The sequence below is a fragment of the Struthio camelus genome, chromosome 1, assembly GCF_040807025.1.
Source record: "Struthio camelus isolate bStrCam1 chromosome 1, bStrCam1.hap1, whole genome shotgun sequence".
NCBI classification, from domain to species: domain Eukaryota; kingdom Metazoa; phylum Chordata; class Aves; order Struthioniformes; family Struthionidae; genus Struthio; species Struthio camelus.
Window position 1 is genome coordinate 101,931,210 of NC_090942.1, and position 5,730 is coordinate 101,936,939.

Consider the following 5,730-nt stretch of genomic DNA (forward strand, 5'->3'; position numbering starts at 1 on the left):
TGGTTTTCTTCAAAGACCCAGAGAAAAGCAGAGAAAATAAGCACTAAATAGCCCCTCAGTTACATTCAGCAGATAGGGAATGGGCACAGCACATATGTAATGAATATTCCATTCACTGTGTGAAAGGCAAGAGCAAAGTTCCCTTTGAGCAAAGTGAGGTTTGCCAATGCTATATATGCTTCAATTAATACATCTAACTGAGCACTTTACTGCCCACAATAAAGTAAACTTCTTGACTGTTTTCCTGTATCAGTTCAGTCCCTCCTTTTTCAGTTTTCAAATTCAAGGCAGTTGCTTCCCTTGTCAAAACTTAATTACATCCTTTTAATTGTTTTTTGCAGATGGTGAGGAGCGATCAGGAAGACTAGCACATAAAAATAAGAAACCTTTAGAATATGAGGTAAGCTCTAGTGTCTGAGAAATTTCAGAAGAAAACAAGTTTCATATGAACCCACTTAGGGTTAACACTAGTAATCCGCACCTTCTATTTCCCACTCTCAGCTGTGTATTCATTTAAATAGGGCATCTACTGAAATAACTCAAGCCTAAAGTTATCACCAAATCCACAAGAGACTGAGGGAAGCTGGATACCCACACATATTTTGGAATGTTATCAGACAACACTGTTGTTATTGGTACAGTCCTCAGAAATAACTTTTACTGACAAAATAGAGAATAAATGCAGAAAAACAGATTACCACTTCTCATTTCCCAGCCTTGAACAGCAAACAGCAGAGCTGATCTACTGAAAACACACACTATATTACTGTTATCCTTTCTAAATCATAATCAGAGTTTACTGATGTCTGTCATTTAACCTACTTGGAACAAAAAAAATTGCAACAGAAAATGCAAAAATAGAATTCAGTGATGCACTAATTCACTTTTTTTTTTTTTTTGCCTTGCCATCACATCTGTGGGAAGAGGGTTTGATTTGAACTGGAGGAACTACTTCCAGTGTATATAATGTAAGCACAATCAAGCAGATGTCTGCTTTGTATAGGTTAAGGGAAAGGCGAAAAGATCATCTTAATTTAAGTATTTAAAAAAAATTACTTGATTTTTTCACTTTAGATTGGATACTTGCAGGACATTTTTCAAAGACCAGCTGTAATAAAACTAGTAAGTGTCAGAACAATCTAAGCTCATACATGGAGACACTTCCACTAACACGAGTAATGGCCTATGTTACTGAACCCTCCCCTCTCCCTGCCTCTTTTCTAAAAGGGTACCAGCAACTTTCAATCTTTATTGCATTACCTCCAAAGCAATGCTAGATGAACACAACTTCCCCTTTCACTTGTCATTTTCATTCCTCAATTTCCTTGTGGCCCAAATAGAAAAAACAGCCAAGTGTGAGTTTCGCTCAAACTTGCCAGCTCCATACATGAGGTTAGCCTTAAGAGAATGTTATAATCACAACGTGGTTCTTCCTGCCACCCCTACAGCACAGCTCCATAACCATTTAGAACATCCCAGCTACACTCTAGTTAATGTTCTTTTCCTTTTGTATCCCGTATTTGGCAAAGTTAGAAGTTTTAATCTTTTAGTAATCCAGCCTTTCGTGACAAGGTATGCTCACAATAGAAATCACTTACAACTGTGCACAGTTTAGCCAGCAACAGGACTTAAGGTGTAAACGCAAAAGGTGCAAATGAAGACACAACAGTCACCTCCTCTTAGCTGAAATTTATCTTTTGCTTCATCAGGTTTGTAGATGGATATTCAATCAAAGCAGCTTGTCTTTCTGAAAGGATTGTTTAACTTCACTTCAACTCCAAACAATCTAAATATATGGTTCCTTCCTCCAATTTTGGTTTGATTAACCAGTTCCCCTCTCTATTTCAAGGTGCTATGATGTTTCAGGTCTCAGTTTTACATTGTCACTTCCTGTGGAAATTTATTTCTGCCATTTGGCAAGGATACATACAGATCAAAAGCATTTTCACTAAGATAACATTAGAGTCATTATGAAATTCCAGGTTGCCTATTTGAATTCTGCCTCTCAACCTCCACATCACTGTTCAAGAGATGTTCAGATTTGCTTCATTATTATTATAGAAATTATCTATCCATAATTCAAACATTAAACCAATTATACTTTAATTATAGGTTTAATCACCAGAAGTGCTAGTGTTAGCTTCCAGCAAACCGGTTGTATGGCAAGGAAACTTGAGTACACTGCCTTATCCCATCTACTACAAGCCTGTACACACTTGACTTCAAGCACTATACAGGAGATGTGTCTAATCCAACATCTTTAAAGCCTAATCTGCGCCCCTAGAATAAACCCCAGATGCACCTTTGCAATGCTACTGGCAACTCCAAGACTGAAGTTATTGCTTGGGTGTCTAAGTCGGTGTTCCTTCCATACTAGCCTTGACTTGATATTCAATATCACAACATTCAAAGTTGGCTGTTTGTCCTGCCGCAGACTAGCACATTGCTCAACAAGGGGCCATCCTGTCAGTCAGTATTTTCTACTATTTGAGCCTCAAGTTGAAATTCCTTTTCAGAAATCTGTGAACCAATGCACATCTCTCCAACTTTTCACTTTTGACTACTGGAAATTTCTAAATATCAGGTGGCTGTCTATCACAAGTCCCCATAAGCCATTCCAATGATGAGCAACTTTCCCTATGAAAAATATCTTATTTCTGTAACTTTAGCTCTCACCTACGTTTTCATCATTAATATTCAAGAGCCATCTAGTGAAGGCATAATGTCTCACCTTAAGTTTCTCTACTACTAAGGCGATCTATTTAGCTGGCTGAGACAAGGGAGGTTCTATCATACACAAATACATGGAATCATAGAATGGTTTAGGTTGGAAGGGACCTCTGGAGATCATCTAGTCCAACCTCCCTGCTCCAGCAGGGTCCTCTACAGCATATTGCCCAGGATCGCATCCAGACGGCTTTTGAATATCTCCAGCGAAGGAGACTCCACCACCTCTCCGGGCAACCTGTTCCACTGCTCTGTCACCCTCACAGCGAAGAAGTTTTTCCTCAGGTTCAGATGGAACTTCCTGTGGTTCAGTTTCTGCCCATTGCCTCTTGTCCTGTCACTGGGCACCACGGAGAAGAGGCTGGCCTCATCCTCTTGACACTCCCCCCCCGCTTCAGATACTTGTACACGTTGATCAGATCGCCCCTCAGTCTTCTCTTCCCCAGGCTGAACAGGCCCAGCTCTCGCAGCCCCTCTTCAGAGGAGAGATGCTCCAGTCCCCTCATCATCTTTGCAACCCTCCCCTGGACTCTCTCCAGCAGTACTGCCATGTCTCTCTTGTCCTGGGGAGCCCAGAACTGGACACAGTACTCCAGGTGAGGCCTCCCCAGGGCTGAGCAGAGGGGCAGGATCACCTCCCTCCACCTGCTGGCCACACTCTGCCTAATGCACCCCACGATCCCATTGGCCTTCTTGGCCACAAGGGCACACGGCTGGCTCATGCTTAACTGGTTGTCCACCAGGACACCCAGGTCCTTCTCGGCAGAGCTACTTTCCAGCAGGTCAACCCCCAGCCCGTACTGCCACCTGGGGTTATTCCTCCCGAGGTGCAGGACCCTGCACTTGCCTTTGTTGAACTCCAGGAGGTTCCTCTCCGCCCACCTCTCCAGCCTGCCCAGGTCCCTCGGAATGACAGCGCAGCCTTCTGGTGTGTCAGCCACTCCTCCCAGTTTAGTATCATCAGCAAACTTGCTGAGGGTGCACTCTGTCCCTTCCTCCAGGTCATCCATGAATACATTGAACAAGACTGGACCCAGGACTGACCCCTGGGGGACACCGCCAGCTACAGGTCTCCAACTAGACTCTGCGCCACTCACCACAACCCTCTGAGCTCGGCCATCCAGACAGTTCTCAATCCACCTCACTGTCCACTCATTCAACCCACACTGCCTGAGCTTCCCTAGGAGGATGTGGTGGGAGACAGGCTATCAGACTGGTCCAGCATGATTTCCCTTTGGTGAATCCGTGCTGACTACTCCTGATCACCTTCTTGTCCTCCACACGCTTAGTGAGGACCTCCAGGAGGAGCTGCTCCATCACCTTTCCAGGGACTGAGGTGAGGCTGACAGGCCCGGAGTGTCCTGGCTCCTCCTTCTTGCCCTGTTTGAAGACTGGGGTGACACTGGCTTGCTTCCAGTCCTCAGGCACCTCTCCTGATCTCCAGGGCCTTTCCAAGATGATGGAGAGTGGCCTAGCAATAGCATCCGCCAGCTCCCTCAGCACTCGCGGGTGCATCCCATCGGGGCCCATGGATTTGTGGATGTCAAGTTTGGACAAAAGATCTCTAACCCGATCCTCCTCAACCAAGGGAGGGTCTTCCTTTCTCCAGACTTCCTCTCTTGTCCCCAGGGTCTGGAATTCCTGAGGACTGGCCTTAGCAGTGAAGACTGAAGCAAAGAAGGCATTCAGTAACTCTGCCTTCTCTGTATCCTTTGTTACCAGGGCACCCGCCCCATTCAGCAGCGGGCCCACCTTTTCCCTAGTCTTCCTTTTGCTGTTGATGTATTTGAAGAAGCCCTTCTTGTTGTCCTTGACATCCCTTGCCAGATTTAATTCCAACTGGGCCTTAGCCTTCCTTGTTGCCTCCCTGCACACTCTGACAATGTCCCTCTATTCCTCCCAAGTGGCCTGTCCCCTTTTCCACATTCTGTAGACTTCCTTCTTCTGTTGGAGTTTTGCCAGCAGTTCCTTGCTCATCCATGCAGGTCTCCTGCCCACTTTGCTCGACTTCTTCCTCAGAGGGATGCACCCATCTTGAGCCTGGAGGAGGCGATGCTTGAATATTAACCAGCTTTCTTGGACCCCTCTTCCTTCTAGGGCCCTACCCCATGAGATTCCCCTAAGTAGGTCCCTGAAGAGGCCAAAGTCAGCTCTCCTGAAGTCCAGCATTGCAATCCTACTCATTGCCCTGCTCCCTCCTCACAGGATCCTGAACTCCACCATCTCATGGTCACTGCAGCCAAGGCTGCCTCCAACCTTCACCTCTCCAACTAGACCTTCTTTGTTCGTTAGTACAAGGTCTAGCATTGCATCTCTCCTCGTTGGCGTCTCCACCACCTGGGTCAAGAAATTATCATCAATCCTCTGCAGGAACCTCTCTGACTGTTTGTGCCTAGCTTGCTGTCTTCCCAACAGATATCAGGGTGGTTGAAGTCTCCCATGAGAACCAGGGCCTGTGATCATGAGGCTACTTCCAGCTGTCTGTAGAAGGCCTCATCGATGGCTTCCTCCTGATCAGGTGGCCTGTAGTAGACCCCCACAACAGTGTCACCCATGTTAGCCTGCCCTTTAATCCTTACCCATAGGCTCTCACCTGTTCATCCACCCCTAGGCAGGGCTCCACACATTCTAGCTGCTCCCTCACATAAAGAGCAACTCCACCACCTCGCCTTCCTAGCCTGTCAAAAACACCTGGCCCGTACGGGGATCGAACCCGCGACCTTGGCGTTATTAGCACCACGCTCTAACCAACTGAGCTAACCGGCCGCGGTACATAAGACATCCTCATAAGACATCATCATGTACATAAGACATCCTCATAAGGCAAGAGGAAAATGTTTTATCTAGCAATTAAATTTAGGTGTTAAGTATGACTTCAGGCAATTTATATTTTTCAAGTATCTTTCCAATAATGCTACGTTAGTACCAGATAGAGTACCAAAAGCTGTGACAAAGTGCTATCAATGTGGTTTTGAAAAGGAAATATAATCAAGACTGAAAACG

The 5,730-nt window shown here is 45.7% G+C and overlaps 1 non-coding gene across 1 annotated transcript; it reads right to left on the reverse strand.

Annotated features, from left to right (window-relative positions):
• Positions 1–5,419: 5,419 nt before the first annotated feature.
• Positions 5,420–5,493, reverse strand: TRNAI-AAU (transfer RNA isoleucine (anticodon AAU)). The gene has a single exon. It is a non-coding gene; the product is annotated as a tRNA-Ile (tRNA).
• Between the last annotated feature and the right edge of the window lie 237 nt (positions 5,494–5,730).